This window comes from Dunckerocampus dactyliophorus, chromosome 5 (assembly GCF_027744805.1).
Source record: "Dunckerocampus dactyliophorus isolate RoL2022-P2 chromosome 5, RoL_Ddac_1.1, whole genome shotgun sequence".
NCBI classification, from domain to species: Eukaryota; Metazoa; Chordata; class Actinopteri; order Syngnathiformes; family Syngnathidae; genus Dunckerocampus; species Dunckerocampus dactyliophorus.
The window spans coordinates 10,281,426-10,298,497 of NC_072823.1; the positions used below are offsets into that span (position 1 = coordinate 10,281,426).

A 17,072-nucleotide genomic window follows, 5' to 3' on the forward strand; every position below is an offset into this window, starting at 1 on the left:
TGCATTGTATTATTTCTACAAGTGTGAGTGCATGCTGGGAAGAACGACTTTAGAAAAATGAAAGACTGTCGTTAGTGATGAGAAAAATGGCCATTAACAGCGTGCTCTGGTGGAGAGTATGCTGTCCAAATACTACATGTCTACATTAGCAAGAAGCGGCAGACCTGGAAAAATAGTCACTTCAAACACACGGTAGATCAAACATAAGGATCCGAGACCTGAGCATGGCACATACATCACGCTCGAGTTCCCTGGGCTGACTGACAGAGGGTAGTGAAGGTAAACGCGATTCCTTTTACTGACTTGAATTTTTATGTGTCACTCACTAAAGTGAATTGAGTACTCAAATCACTGGAGTTGGGTGTCACAGCACATGCGTTGCATGTTCTTGCAGTGCTTGTGTGGGTTCCCTCCTGGAAACATGAATGTTAGGTTCACTGCTGAATTACGGATGTTTATTCAGTTTAACACACTGAAATTCCACCCAAAGCAAGTTGCCAATGTAAATCTATTCCATGTGAAAGGAGCAGTGTAGGAATAGGATTAGGCTAAGGGTCTGTCCACACGGAAACATTTTCAGGTCAAAACGGCAAAGTATTTTATAATTTCAGCCTTTCATCCACACAGGAACAGTGTTCTGGGTGACCTGAAAGGGTACTTGTCGTTTCCGTGTAGTAAGTCGCTACTTTCTGAAAACGATGACGTCACCGACCCGTCACCGACACCAGACATGAGCTTTGACGACAAGCCAACAGAATATCCAAATATTTTGACCGCCATGACTCACCCCAGTTGACATTCCCCTGATATTGTGTTGTCTTATACAGTACTCCAGATGACTCGCAGATTCCACTTCACCAGAAATCTAGACAAGCCTTGGAGAGCGGAAGATGACACTCATGTGCATGCATGCTTTCTTCTTCTACAGTTTGGTGTATCACGTGGTTCCGTCTCTGTTTACGTTGCCACACGTAGGTGTGCCTTATGTATTACATAGTTTTCACCCAGTCATCAGTTTCCGTCTGGATGCAACTATTTACTAATGATTGCATCTTGCATCGTCATTGTGCGATATACATTTTTTTTCAACCCGCCAAAAAAATTTTTTTTAAAAATCCCAGGAACGTTTCAGTTTGGATGGGGCCCAAATGAGCATCATACTACCTCACCGATCATGAGACCTTTGTAACCTCATTTGCTCCAAGTTGACATTCTTATCTTTGTCATTTTTTGACACATGTAATGCAATGTAAGTGTGATCTGTTCTTAGTGTTTGCTTTGTAGAGGAGATTCATTGGAGTGGCATCTGTTTAACATGCCACAGGGAATGGTTGAGGAGTACCTCATAGAAGGATTAGTATGAGTTTGGAGCCGTTTGTTCTTCCTTTACACTAACCCCCCCCTTTCTTGAGAGCTTAGCGGTTGATTGACAGGCCGGAGTGATTCTGGAGGTCACAAGGCGTACAGACCTGAGGGGTAGGACCTACTTTCATGACCCAACATGCAGATTCTAGAACACCAGAGTCTCTGCGAGTGGTTTAGTAGTGTGAGTGGGGTGTGGATTTCAAACCTACATCATGTGGCGGACGACATGCAAAATTCATCACGATAAATTACAAATTCCTTGTTTGAACAGGCTTATCGACATTAATTCATGACTTGATCATTGTTGCAATGTATGTGTAAAGTGTGTCTGTGGTTTGGGGGGAGGGTTACATTTTTAAAAAATGGTTTTTACATATTAATAATGCACTACTATGCAATTTCTATTACATGATCCAGAGGAATAACAAGTGTTTCTCAGAATGTTTGCAATAATACTTAAAACAGCAGGGCTACTCGGGTGTAACAGCACGTACCTCAGTGTTAAGTAGGGATGCTGCGATCTGGGTTTTATGCTGCCGATCCCGATACCCATCATCCAGGACTGAAATCGTCCGATACTGATCACATGGATTAATTATGTCAGGGGTGCCATATAAAGGGGTAAAGTCAGGAGAATTCCAAGGTCCCTTGACTGCCACGGGCAAAAATAGGTTATTACTAATAAAATTAGTAATTAATTGGGGTGGGGGGGGGCTTTTTTTTTTTTTTCCACTCCCGGGAGCGTGTTGTTCACATGGCTGCGTTAGCTGCCGCTTGACTGATGATCACACTGTGAGCCTCAAACTCACCATACTTTACTGTTTGTTCTTCAAACGCGTATTAAATTAAAGCTTTTTAATGTGCTAGCCTCGCAAGATAGTTTGGTTTTGGTACGCCTGCGTACTCTGAAGGAAAGTGGGAGGACGACGCTGCCCAAGACGTTAGTTAGGGCAAGACACTACACGGCATGCAGGGATCGCTGCAAGCTGCAGTAGTACTGGCGTTGAAATGCATTTATCGGCATATTCTGATCATGTGATTTTTCACGGAAATCGTCCAATACAGATCGGTAGCCGTACGGTCAGAGCATCCCTAGTATTAAGGTCAGGGTTTTGTTCACGATTGGTACAGCAAGGGTACAACATACAAACCAAAAACTACTCGGCCAATAAATAAAGTTCTTAAATAAATAATTATATATCATAATTTACATATATTAAAAGACAAATTTTTGTGTTATTAGTATCAACTTTTTCTCATTACATTATGCCTTTTTGCTTTACTTTTCTACAATTTGTCGTAAAAAAACAAGCTGTGGTCCGCTAGTGCTTCCAAGTTCTGTCTTTTTAGCGCTGTCGCTGGTCATGACTCCCGCTAGTCCCGCTAGGCTGCACGCTTGTGGAGGTGTTCCACACGTTTCCAAACCTCGCCTTTCATGGCTGCGGTAATGCACACTCCCCAGGCTTGTGGAGGTGCCGTGCATGTCTGGATCTCCCCTTTCGTGGTGGATACTTCTGAGTAAATACATGACGCAACAAACACTTCCTGGCTTTTCTTTTTTGGCCTCTGTACCAAACAGAAGGCTCTGTATCGAAAAAATCTGAATACAAGTAGATGAACTGTTACACCCCTATAGGCTACGGCATTAAACAATATCCTAAAAGCTTATCACACTTTGGACCAAGGGGACAACTGATGTTGACCTGAGTAATTCTAACACAAAATAAAATACAGTACATACCCTGTCTTAGGGTGCTCAGCACAAGACAGTTGTACCAAAAGCTGTGCACACAGCTGCATCGCTTCCACTTTTGAGCTCCAGAAATCGCAAGCGTTAATCTTGCATAAAAAAGGGGAAAAAACAGTGGCATTCAACACAATTTGTGTGTTACTGTAATATAAAATAATGTGCCGATATATTGCCCTCAGACCACAAAGCCATTTGAAACAAGGCAAAAGTAAAATGTAGTCCTTCTCAAAAGGAATCTTGAGTTTGACACTTTTGTTACCTTTGCTGCAATCTTTTTCCATTTATCTTGGAGATTTTAGAGTGATGAACTTAATCGGTTTCAGAGCACAGGCTCCTGAAGCCTCTTTTCTGGTACAAGACACACTGCTTCTTTTATTGGCATGTGAGCATTGTTAGGCATAACGGTTTTTAAATACGTTTTTTTCCCTAGCTTTGATCATTTAACACAAGCCCAGTTTTTGGTCAAATTATAATTTATTTGTCTTTGATATATTTTTACAATGTTATCTATTTTTTACTGTTTTGTTTGAACCTGATTTTTGCTTTTCTTCAGTCGCCTTGCTGGCTACTTGAAGGGAAAAAAGCTCATGTCTTAAACACTTTTGTTTGCTGATTGAAGGCTGTGTAGTCGAAAGGTGACCACCTCTAACACTCCCCTCAGAGTATACAGCGGAGTGAAAAAGTGTTTGCCCCCTTCCTGATTTCTGACTTTTTTTGCATGTTTGTCACACTTAAATTTTTCAGATCATCAAAAAAAATTAAAATATTATTAATTAATGAACTGAACATAAAATGCAGTTTTTAAATGAAACGTTTTATAATTAAGAGAGAAAATAAATCCAAAGCTACATGGCCCTGTGTGAAAAAGTGATCGCCCCCTAAACCTAATAAGTGGTTGGGCCACCCTTAGCAGCAACAACTGCAATCAAGCGTTTGTGATAACTTGCATTGAGTCTCTTACAGCGCTGTGGAGGGATTTTGGCCCACTCATCTTTGCCTTTTTTTTTTTTAACCGTATACCTGTGGGGCTGAGGGACAGTGGTGACGTGACCCTGCCCCCAGACTCTGTTTGGTCACATTTGACGAGCGGCATGGGGGCGAGAGTATTCTGCAAATTCTGCAAGTTGCAGCATCAGAACCCGGAATCTCTGCAGTGGAATGGGCGGCATCTTGAGGCAGCAGGGACTTGTGGAGAACCTTGGAAGGTTGTCCTCTATATACCACCCCCACGACATCGGGCGGAAAAAGTGTCATTCATCGCGCTTGCACTCACAACATGAGAGTGAGTAAGGATACCGTACGTGAGCAACACGTGTAAGTACAATGACGTGGCAATCGCACGGAGATCGTACATTGCAAGCACGCTGCAAGCATGTACAACTCACCATGTGCGCAACATAAGATGCAGGCAACCGCTCATTGCCAGGCATGGCGTGCGAGCCGCGCACTTACACCTTGAGCAACCGTGCAAGTGACGTGGTCCCTGCTCTTGCCACTCCAAAAAACGGACGGACGGAATAAAAACACGCACAGTGGGTTGTGACTGATGCTTTATGGTGGAGTCATGAACACTGACCTTAACTGAGGCAAGTGAGGCCTGCATTTCTTTGGATGATGTTGTAGGGTCTTTTTTGACCTCTTGAGTTGTCGCTGCACTCTAGGGAAATTTTGGTTCACCACTGTTCCATGTTTTTGCCGTTTGTGGATAATGGCTCTCACTGTGGTTTGCTGGAGTCCCAAAGCTTTAGAAATAGCTTTGTAAGCTTTTCCAGACTAATAGATCTGAATGAATCTCAGTTCAGTTATGTTTTAATTTCAACGACTTGTTCACACACGGCCATGTAGGTTTGGATTTTGTTCTCCCTTTAATAAAAAGTTTCATTTAAAAACTCAATTTTGTGTTCAGTTGTCATTGACTACATGTTTTCACACCACTGCATGTCAAATAAATTATAGTTTCTCATGCAGCGTCGGTTGTACAGTATAAACAGCAAAACGATCTCTGCAGGGAATAAAGCTGAGGAGTTGAATGTCGACTGATATGGTAATATGGATCGCTATGTTTCCTAAGCTAAGTACAGCATGACTGTTAAGATGTATTGTCAAAACCTAATAATAGTTGTTGGGAAACCTCACAAAATATACATCAATTTTACCATCTGTGACTGTAACTATAAAATTTGATATCAGAAAAATAATTTCATAATATGATGTGGAAAATTGCTTCCAACTCTCTTTTATTTTTTATTTTATCAGCGGGCCTGCACGGTGGCCGAGTGGTCAGCATCTTGGCCACATAGGAGATCGGGAAGACCTGGGTTCCAATCTCCGCTTGGGCATCTCTTTGCGGAGTTTGCATGTTCTCCCCGTGCGTGGGTTTTCTTCGGGTACTCCGGTTCCCGCCCACATTCCAAAAACATGCATGTTGGGTTAATTGGCGACTCTAAATTGTCCATAGGTATGAATTGTTTGCCTGTATGTGCCCTGCGATTGGCTGGCGACCAATCCAGGTTGTACCCCGCCTCTCACCCGGAAGTCAGCTGGGATAGGCTCCAGCATATTGAAGATGGATGGATTTTATCAGTGACTCACGATCACAAAAGTTGCTGAATTTGCACATTGCCTGATCAATACAGGGCAGATAAGGCTGCTGTGAACGTCTCTTCTTGCCTTAGTGCACAAGTCCTGCCGACCATCTGAGTGCACACTGAGTTAGATCATGGCGCCTGCCATTTCCTGTTTGTCAGCATGTCAATAATGTAATGTTGCAGAAACATTTATTATACACTATGACTTTCTACAGCCTGTATAATGTCTTTAATGTATGTGTGACATCGGACAATAAAATCCTGAGAAATGTCATACGGGGAGGAACTTGCAGTACTTGCATCATCCTGGGGGGGGTGGGGTCTGAACTGCATGTCACGTCATGTTCAGTAGTACTGAATTGAATTGAATTGAATTATAAATGTCTGGTCTGAGTATGTTAAGTTTGGATTGGATAATTGGATTGTTTGTTTTTATCACATCAGTATCACATTGAACTCCGGAAATCTGTGTACTTGTGCCAAGGGAGTGTCAGGCCACCGCATGTCTGCTCAACTCAGGGTGGAAATACAAACACACAACGCAACATTGGAAACAAGCACATTACAACTAGTGAAATATTCATGCCTGCCAGCCACTTAGGCCCTCGAAATAAGAGGTCTAGCATAACCTCTGGACCAATAAATGTTGTTCTTCCAGAAAATACTTGGATTGTGATAAATCAACAGACCATCTTGTTCCTGATCAGAATACCTAAACATTACTGGTTTATATTTGAAAATGCATTTCTACCTACAACCTCAAATATACCACCAGCTAGCAGCTGTGGAACATTTGCCAGTGTGACATGTTGCCCACTTTATGTTTACCCAATGTTTCCATGCCATCTTTTAAAATGTTAGTTACCACAGCACTCAATAATGTCATCAACCTCAAGTTGGGGCTTGTCGAGGTATCTCTTCAAAAAGCACATTAATATCAAACACAGCCTTCACTTGTCGCACTCTCGCTCACCTTTTTCCAAATACACCCATAAGCATAGATATGTCAGCCCCTAGGAAGGATATGATGACTGAATGATGAACCTTATGTCATCATGATAACATGTTGAGAAGTAATAGCATCACCATATTCACATGCTTTCATCAAAGGCAGCACAGTGGCTGATTGGCTGGCTTGAGATCCAAGTTTGAATCTCAGATAATAGTACCTTTCTGTGTGGAGTTTGCATGATACCCGAGTGCTTGCTTGAACTCACTGCAGGTAGTCTGATTTGCTTTTACGGTCAAAAGCATCCAGTATGTGCGACAGTCAGTCTGGCTTTGTTATGGCAATGATAGCCATTCCAGGAGCCACATAGTTACCCAACTAGTGACTCTGAAACCGCATCTTGTTAGGTTGAGCTTTAGGTTTTGAACTCTGGAACAACATATAAAACTCCACATGGTTCTCTGGAACTTCTGCTTATCTTAAACATGTTCACTGGTCCAATCTGCACACATGCACCAAAACTCCCCAGTGGAGCATGCCAAGCTCTCGACTTTGATCTCTTCCCCTTGTGGGCCCTCAGAGCAGGGTGACCTTTTTTCTAACTCATCCAGTCCTGGTGTATCTCACTGTATCTTCTTCATGTTTGATAAGTGATGAAATCTCACTTATTGTGTGTGTGTGTGTGTGTGTGTGTATTATATTATATATACATGTATAATGTAATATATGCATACACACACACACAATGTATTACCTAAAGGGTAAAATATTGTATTGGATGCTGCTCATCCAGGTCATTATTTCATCTGCCAACACCCTGATATGTAATAACACTGGCTGCCAACTCCCTTTCCTTGTCTCCTAGTAATTCACCTTAAAGGCAGAAGAGCTTTTTTTTGTCCGTACGTATGTCCCAGACACTGTGGAAAGTGCAAGTTCAGATGTTTTCGCAGCCGTTTACCTGATTTTTGTGGTGGGCTTATATCGCTGTTCATTTGGAAAACGCATCCAGTTTTGTTGCTTAATCTATACACGTTTCAATAGAAAGACTAAATAATCCACAAAGTCAAAACACGAGGCACACATGCCGGTGGCATCTGTCATTCGTCAGCTGGTGGGAGGAGCGATTGCATTCATTAGTTGAGTTTTATTTTGACTTGTCTTCATTGTGTGCATGAATGTATGGTCACATGAGCGAGCGTGCCATCTTTTTGACTTGATGGATTATTGTCAGTCTTTGTACTTGTATTCATGTAGTCAGTAGGTTGAGGAGCTTGGTCATCCGGGAGGAGCTCAGAGTAGAACCGCTGCTCCTTCGCATCGAGAGGAGCCAGTTGATGTGGCCCGAGCCAGATGCCTCTAGGATGCCTCTCTGGTGAGGTGTTCCGGGCATGCCCAGCCGGGAGGAGGTCCCGGGGCAGACCTAGGACACGATGGAGGGATTATGTCTCACAGACAGATTCATATAAACGCAAGAAAATTGATGGATGGATTGATTCACTTGTGGTAAGTCAGTCCCCCTTCATCTGTCATCTAATGGGGACCTCTCACAAAGAACGGCTGAAAGACTATTGGAAGTTTATTTAAAACAGAACAAGACAATGAGGAGTCTAATAATATCCATACATCCATAAATTTTCAACACTGCTTATAATAATGATGATAATCATAAAAAGCAGTGGGGTTTCTATAAAACAAATGCACATGCCGCTGAAAATGGCGTGTGTGTGTGTGTGTGTGTGTGTGTGCACACACGTGCATGCTAAGCAATAAAGTTGTGATTCACATTTTTTCCAGCATCCTGTAGCCCTAATCTATACTAACCAGAACCTCACTGAAACGTGGGATAAAGAATAGGAACATATCGAGTTGTTGCGATTTTCAGTGAAGAGCTTGGCTTGACTCTTGTTTTGGATAATTGTACACTGCCGAGGTCTGTGGTCCCTTCCTCTGTCTCCCGTGGCCTCGGATACAAGTGACATTTTTAGGTTGTATGTCCATCTTCATTCTGTCTAACGCACCCCCACTGTGTTGTGGACGGTAGCTAGTGTGGCAGTTAGTTAGTGGTTCATACATACTTGTACCTTAGTTGGTCTTTAGTTTATAAAAAATAATAATAACAATGAGCGGTTGAGCAGTTGTACTTGGAACAATTTTAACATGCCTTTGAAAATTAGAATATACAATATAGGGTTTATGAATAAGGATGAGATTCGATTCTCATCCTTATTCATAAACCGGTTCATAAAGCGGTTCTTATTGAGAACCGGTTCCAAGTGTTTCAGTTCAATGGAATCATTTGCCAAATTTTCTTATCAATTCCAGCGGGTGAGAATGACCACGCATGTTATGTAGTAGTGCCGCCAGCAGGAAACATAGCGCCCAAGTGGCACAAATGCTCGAAAGTTTGGTTGTGGTTTAATTTATTTCGACCATGCATACAGTGTGCATTGAATGCTTCGTGTTACAAGTCACAGTTCCACATGTCCGAAAAGGAGTAGGAAGAAGCAGAGCTCATTTAATCCTACTCCCTCTTTGTATCACCAACCAAAAGTTTGGTTACATTTCAAGAGAAAGGATGACAACAGGGCAAATGTTTCAATATTTGCTCGGTGGATATTTCATTAAAGGGAGGCAGCATGTGATAACTTTGAATGTCCCATTTTCAAGCTGTGTCTGCAATTTTATTTTTGAGCGTTCAGCTCGCATATCCTTTTGAAAAGGAGAATTTTAATTTCTATGAGAAAAATGTTGAACATGTTACTGGACATTCATGTGTAGGCTTTTTGTCCTCATGCTCAGGCCGGGCCACTTCAGGACTGACGTTTTTTTTCACAACCACTCTTCTGAAATTCCAAAAATATCACAGAACAATCGTCTCGCATGATTGGTGAATTGGTGCTGGTGGCTTCAGACATATTCTATTTCAGAATTCTAAAGCTACCACACACAACAATATGTAGTCCCTATAAAGCAAGTCGTAAGTTTTGCGATGTGTAAACAAAAAACAATGTACCACTATCAACTTTGACCCCAGTTACCCCAAGCATATTTGGTCACAATGTATCCTTGGAATGAGTGATGAAGATGAAGAATTGCAACCTGTAGTTCTGACAAGATACAGTGCACCAGGATCGCAATCCATTGTTGCCTTAATTCAGTGGGTCTACAGTAATGGAGGCTTCCGTGTTATTTGGCCTCTCACAGAGCCTCCATCCTCCGTCAAAAGCACTGGAATAGTTTTTTTCTGTGTGCTGAAAACATTTGGCTTTGACATGAAAAGATGAATGAGATGGTGAGGTCAACGTTTCCGCTTTTATTCCAAGTATTTACATCTGGATCTGACCCACAACTTAGAAGATAACGTGATTTGTAATGGAAAACCATATTTTTAGGTAAGCAAAAGTATTCAAATAGACTTGAAATAGATTAAAGGGAATAAGACTTTTTTTTTCCTTTGCTTGCAATAAGACCAGCAAGCCTGTGATCTATTAACATCGCCAAACTTTAGCATTCTTGTTTTGTGTTGCTTTTCCAGGCTTTCACCACAGCCTCTTTCATTTTTTTGTTTTTGTTTTGGGGAGCTACTCCCTTCAGCCTCCTCTTGACCAGGTAAAATGCATACTCAATAGGGTTTACATCTGGAGATTGACTTGGCCAAACCCTCCCCTTCTTGGACCTGATGAACTCCTTTGTTGTTTTGGGTCATTATCTTCCTGGATGATGAAGGATGGTTCCATCTTTCCTTAAACCGGCAAACTGTGCTTCAGACACAGAAACTGAAATGTTGATCTCTTGTCTCATATTTTGAGTCAAACACAAATGTTTTTGTCTACAGAAAAAAAAATATAGGACTTCACCTCACTGTTTCAATACTTGTGGGGGGACGTGGGTTAGTTTACTGTGACACTGACTGGCGTTATTCTGTATTTCTCTTTCATATTTTGTCTAATCTTGGATGCAAAAATGTGTGAGGCCTTGATAGGAACACATTGATTAATATGCTTTCAGAAATGCTTTTCTTTGCCATAAGAACGATATGTTGATGTCCCATCTAAGCAAAAACTAACAAAACGAAATCTATAAGCTCTATACATTCTGATGACGTGTGATCATTGCCTGCATCAACATGTTGGCTTTGCACCTGCGGGGGATGAGCAGCAGGTGTTGGTGCAAAAGGAGACTGAGAGCTTGCTTATTGCAACTCCACTTTTTTTTTTTCTTTCTTCCATACGCCCTCCTTCATGCTAACGTATGCAATTTGATGTAAACCGTCCCTCACCTTCAATTTTCTTTTCAATTTAGTGAACCAAGAAAGAATTTGTACCCGCTGGGTGTGGATTCCAATCATTATCTGATGAAATCACCCATGCAATGCACATGCAATTTGTATACTAAGGCCGACAACTTTTCATTACATTAAGAAGCCCATACCAGATTTTGAGATTTTTGTACATTTCCCAAGCCATCAGTACTGTGCCTTAATGAACATACTATTAGCTAGGCCACTGCGAGGTTCAAAAGTTCAGAATGATTATATAATACTGGTACTTTTAATTGTGGAAACACCTGGCAGTGATTTGTGTTATTTAGACTGTGAGGAATGACACAGCAGGTGTTCACATTTGACAGGGAGTGAGGGATTCTGCCTGACTACAAAATTATTAGAAATTCTTTTCAGGTGTTTACAGTACCGAGGGCACTATAGGCAGTATCACATACACTACAGTTGCACAAATGCTGACTCAGCTATGGGACTGGATCACATTACATTGTGATCACATTACAACAACCATTAGAAATTACACTTATGTTGAGTTGTTTAAATTGTTTTGGCTTTGTTGGTAAATTGCAAACTACTGCAAGTTTATAAACTTCAGAAATATAATTTATAGTGAGGGTAGAAGAGCGCCGGTTCCTGACGTAGAGGGCGCTAACATTCCAATGTACTACTGACATTATAGACCGCCTCTCCATGATTAGAGTACGCTGACGTAACACACATGCATTCATTATGTTTGTTGTCAGCTAATGATAGCATATTGGCAAAGTTTAGCTCCTAACGTTAGCTATCATTGAATGTATAGCCCCGGGGTTGGCAGCCTTTACCATCAAAAGAGCTATTTTGCCTGCTCTTTCAGGAAAGAAAAATAGTCTGGAGCCTCAAAACATTACACAGCTTATAAACTTTTACACATATTCTTTTGATTTGTTTTTATTTTACCTGTTCCAACCCTGAATTCAACTAGCAGAGGTGCATGTGTAGGCCTACATTGAACTAATTTGAACACTGAAATATGTAGGCCTTTATGAGTCGTTCCCTTATTTGTGTAAAATTCAAACCAAACGTAGCCAACTTGAACACGAAAGAGCCCATCAGAGTCCACATATCTGCATATCAGTGCTGTCTGCTCAATATCATTTACATCACTTGAGTCATCACAGACAATTTAATAGTGATGTTTGTTGCCATTCTATTGGTCCTGTCCGTGATTGTCTTTGCAGAGAGGCTCATTTCTTTTATTTTCTGAGTAATTTCCTGTTTATTTTTCAATTCAGAGAATAGATGCTCTGATATTTTTTTTTAGGAATGATTCTTCCATGTATTCTCCATCTGTGAACAGCTTCCTACACCTTAGGATCTCATGTGCAGCCACAACACTAGCAGCTGTAGTTGAGTTTGGAGTCATCCACTTCTTGAAAGTATGTTTGCTCTGCTCAACCTTCCGTAGTACAGTAGTTCCAAAATCGCTCTGTTACGCCCATCTTCAGTTGGGTACCAAAGCTGTGTGCTTGTTTTGAAAAAGTCTTTCAACATATTTTTGGTTGTTTGCTAATTTCTCGACACGTCAAGCACACGGGTAAGCCAGCATTATTGGCAGTGAAGGCAAATACTGTATGTCCATCCGGAATTAAAACTCTCTATTGTCTTCCACGATTTTTCTTTTTAGGGACGTATTCATGATTATGGATAGTTTACCAAGACGTCTTCTTCGTATCACACTGCACACACTGGCCCCCTCCCCCCTTCCCTTGCTCATCCAGTCAGCAGTCAGAACGCAGTCTAGATGTATTCACGTTTCATTTCCTCGACATTAGTGTAAAAAGTCACCAAGCTCTGGAAAGGGAACCGCGTACATAATTGTAAATTGTCTTTTTGTGTATGTGTACGTGAATACCAACAGCCGTGAGCGGCAGCCGAGGAGAAAAGATTCATGGTTTAATTTATTTCCAACATGCAAATGTTACATAGGTGACATTTGAAATAATTCCTCTTTTGTAAATATTACATTTTAATCCGAAATAATTCCACACGCAATGTTTGCTCATTCGCTTTCCAGTCATTACATTATCACATTTCAATGTACAGTGTAGCTATCCTTTACTAAAGTTAGATGAACTTTACTGATGACGACTAACATTGTGAAATTTTCCAATCCTGAAATGTTCATTTTCCAGCCACCCCCACTATTTTTACTACCCCCTGTAGATGATGGTAATTCCTGCCCTTGACTGGAATCGGGATCCACAATTTCCAGTGAGTGTGTCTTGCAACAGTTCCTCTTGCTTCAAATCCTCCGCATCATCATACCCAATGCACAATCTGTGTTTTGCATTTGAAAGTATGCAACAAACACAGAAGGCACAACGCTCCTAAGAAACAGTATGTGGAACCTAAACTGGAATCAGTCTTATCTTGAGAACATTAGGGTACATGACAGGACTGGACCAAGTGTGTTTCAAACTACTCAAAAGAATACTTGGGAAGATTCTGGGGGAGTCAGACTTGACCGCCCAGTAGAGAAAGGAAGCTGTGCCAGATTCCCAAAGACTACATCATGACTCAGGGTTCAAGGCCTCAATACTTATAAACACAAATGTTCACATCATTTTGAGTACAAACACCTTATATATTGTTCATGTAGACCTATTTTTTTCTGTTCTAACCTTAAAGATTGTTTTGGATTCCAGTAGGTAATTGGGGAAAAGGTGGGAAGAGAAAATACAGCAAGGTCATTTTGTCGGTTGGGGAGAGTTGCATGTTTACAAGCGTGACAAGTCCCATGAGTGTTGGCTTATAAGGCTTTAGCCAATTCCTGATTGTAGTTTGTTTTTTCTCTATAAGTCTTTCATCAAACTTCTGTGCACAGTCATGGTCAGGGTCATGCTTGGGGTGTCAGCACTGTTCTGGTTTATCTCCTGATTAGGTCACCAGATGACCACAGATATGAACTGCATGTACTCACCTCACTTGTCATCTTTTTCCTCTGTGTGTTACAAATAATGCAGTAAAATAGACTAGTATCCCAACAATTGTTGCTAATGATCAAGGATTTGTGCAGTGGAACCTCGGTTAGTGTCATTAATCCGTCCCAGAAGGTCCGACTCAAACCAAAACGTACTCAAACGGAATCAGTTTGTCCCATAAGAAATATTCCAAATCCAATTCATGTGTTCCGGACACCAAAAATGTTAATACAAAACATGTTTTAATATTGAACAGTTCTAGTTTTACATGCGGAAAACAATTTGAAATGCATAAAAATGACGAGTGACAGTAATAAGTCAACATTTAAAGTCACTTTTACCTCGATGGAAGACCGCTGATGACGAACAGCGAGGGAGGAGGAGAAAAGATTTCCACACAGATGACACCTTCATACTTAGCTGTGAGCTATTTCTTGAATTCAAACGGGTTTCTCACCTTCTTTAGGAAAATACTGGTACTTGCAATTTTATTTGGCTCCATTGTGGGTTATTTTGCAGCTGTGATCAATAAGAAAATCAGAGACTTGTGGTGGAACTGTGTTAGTCAACAGCTGCTGATGTCATAGATGGGCATCAGAGATTGGGGACAATGCAACAGGGGCGTTATGTGTTAAATAAATATATTTCGAACACAGTTGCACTCACGCAGTGCATTAATAACAGAAGATTCGCGCCATATTGTACGCTCACTGCACAAACAAGGCAAACTTTTGGAGTGAATTCATTTGAATTGAAGTAAACGGACAAAAACGGGGCACACGCTAACCGAGATTCCACTATATGTTTTATATTTGTTTTAGTGGCTTTTTTCTACTTGTAAATGGTCACAAGCCTGATGGAGATTCCCATCAGGTTAGCCTTCAAATGAACACATTTGCCACAGTTAGCATAGTGCATTCCTCACATTCTGGAAAGACAGTGTCAGGGCCTTTTTAAACCTGAAAGTAAAAGTGTTTTGCGTGTGTGTGTGTGTGCGTGTGTGTGTTTGTGAGCCAAAGAGCGCAAAACTGAGAGAAAAAGTTGCATCTGAGAGGGCCATATTACACAATTTCACATGCAGTAATCTACCAGCCAAGAACAGGCCAATGCCTTTGTCAGAATTGTCTATTAAATAGCTCAACTAGTCCATAGATTTGGGGATTGGGTTTAATAGTTCCTGTCACTGGACTATAGACGAAACAGTGTGGAAAGCCAACCTCTGTAGCCTTACAGTGCATACAATATAGCTAGGTTTTCTTTCCTTCTCGGACAGCCAGAGCATGCCGAGGCTCATACAGCAAGAATGCTATATGTGTGTGTGTGTGTGTGTGTGTGTGTGTGTGTGTGCGCGTGTGTGTGTGTGTGCGCGTGTGTGTGTGTGTGCGCGTGTGCATGTTTAGCTCAAACAGCAGCAGGGTGCAAAAGAGGAAAGCATTTTTTAACATTGGCGGGGCAATAAAAACAGAACACAAAGAATAAAAAAATTGACATCGTACTTTTGAGAACATGCGTGCAAGAGTAAAAGGAGCTAATGTGATTAGTTCCTATTAAAAATAAATTGATATACAGTTGTTGTTGTTTTTGGTTTTTCAGTGGAAGTACTGTCTTTTTTCCCTCTGAGGGTGTTTTTGGATGCCTGTCTCATCAATCTGGGCAGGACCTATTTGCAGCCCCCCTCCTTCTTTTTTCCCTGCCTTATTTCACTGCAGTAGAACGCAACGAAAGCCGCGCGTTGACTACAGGTTGAGAAGTGAGTGAGGGAAAGAGAGGCAGCGATTAAGGAGAGGAGAGAGTCCCAGGCACCACACATGTTGGAGTTTGGAGGCACTGGGCACCCCACAGAGTTGAGGTGAGGGCTGAATGTCTTGACACAACTTCCCCTGTGCATGAGAGTGTGCGTTTGTGTATTTGTATGCAAACAATGTTTTGCTGAGGGTCCAGCAATGATGGTGTCTGAATGTGTGCTTGGAAAAAGCAGCTGCAGTTAAAGCAGAACTTCCTTGTACCCTCAGTGAAGGCTGCTATTCATGTGTGTATACCATCCTAATGTCACTGATCAGACGTTGGCGCACGTGTGCCAGGTTTACCTTTCCGAGATCACAACTGGGTGTGTGTGTGTGTGTGTGTGTGTGTGTGAGAGAGAGAGAGAGAATCATCCTGTGAAGTGGAGAAAAAGACTCTGTTAAAGACACTGCAGACACCATGCACAAATATTTATCTGCACGTGCATGTTGATTATGAGTCATCCTTTGATTCAGTGTCTGTGATATTTGCAGAAAACACGGGTTTATTTCAGTTGTGGTCTGCAGTGGACAACAAATGAGGGGCAGCCCTCAGGGAATCAAGACCTCATCTGGCCACAATATGGACTGCGTGCACATTTTGCTGTCACATTAAAATGTTAGATTCTTTCAGTGAAAGATTTACACTTGCAGCAGCCTCCAGTGTTATCAATGCTGAGAAACTGTACACAGATGTAGTGAGTTGGGGTGAGACGCCACAAAATAGCATATACTATGGTACAATGGCGTGATCACCTGTTGCTACAATAGGTTTTACACAGTAGAAGCACGTTTTTCCCCATTGCACAGTACTTGGTAATTCACTTACGGCCGCAGAGTTTCCAGTGTTGTGGTAGTGGGATGTCAGGGTGGGGCTCAGGTATGGAGCAGACAAAGTGGTCACTAAAGAACCTTCCAGATTCCTTTGCACTCTGTCTCTTCTGTGCTCCCAACCAGTGTTCCCTGATGGAACCTGCTCAGTCATGCCAGTCTACGACGTGTGCCCGCCTAACCACTACACTTGTTTTAAAAGGGGGAAAATCCTCATCAGCTTCGCCACAGGTGGCATTCCCCGTGTGAATGTAATGTTGTAATTTGCAACAATACACACACACACGTGCACACAGCTGGATGCCGTGTGTATGTGTCCAGATTAGTTTCTCTCTCTTTGGAGGGTGAAGCATCCATTTTAAAAAAAGCATTATACTCTTGTAATGTGAACAACAACATTTATAACAATTTACCAAATTTGTTCATCACTATGCTCTCAAAATCTTGTACCCATTAAAACACTCTAATTTCAAATATTTATAGTGGAATGGATTGATTTATGAGACCGCGGTCCTCAGTGATGTCAGTGATGCAATAATTTGGATGTGAAAAATGCTACA

At 41.5% G+C, this 17,072-nt stretch overlaps 1 protein-coding gene across 7 annotated transcripts in view; it reads left to right on the forward strand.

Moving 5' to 3' along the window:
• LOC129180923 (zinc finger protein 469) overlaps positions 1–17,072 on the forward strand; it is a 217,306-nt gene that overhangs the window by 125,718 nt on the left and 74,516 nt on the right. The window contains exon 1 of one of the 7 annotated variants that reach the window (XM_054775315.1): positions 14,999–15,749. The exons of the other annotated variants lie outside the window; for them this stretch is intronic. The gene's annotated coding sequence lies outside the window, so the exon portion shown is untranslated. Of the gene's footprint in view, positions 1–14,998; positions 15,750–17,072 lie in introns of those variants that run through there. 7 annotated transcript variants of the gene reach the window in all.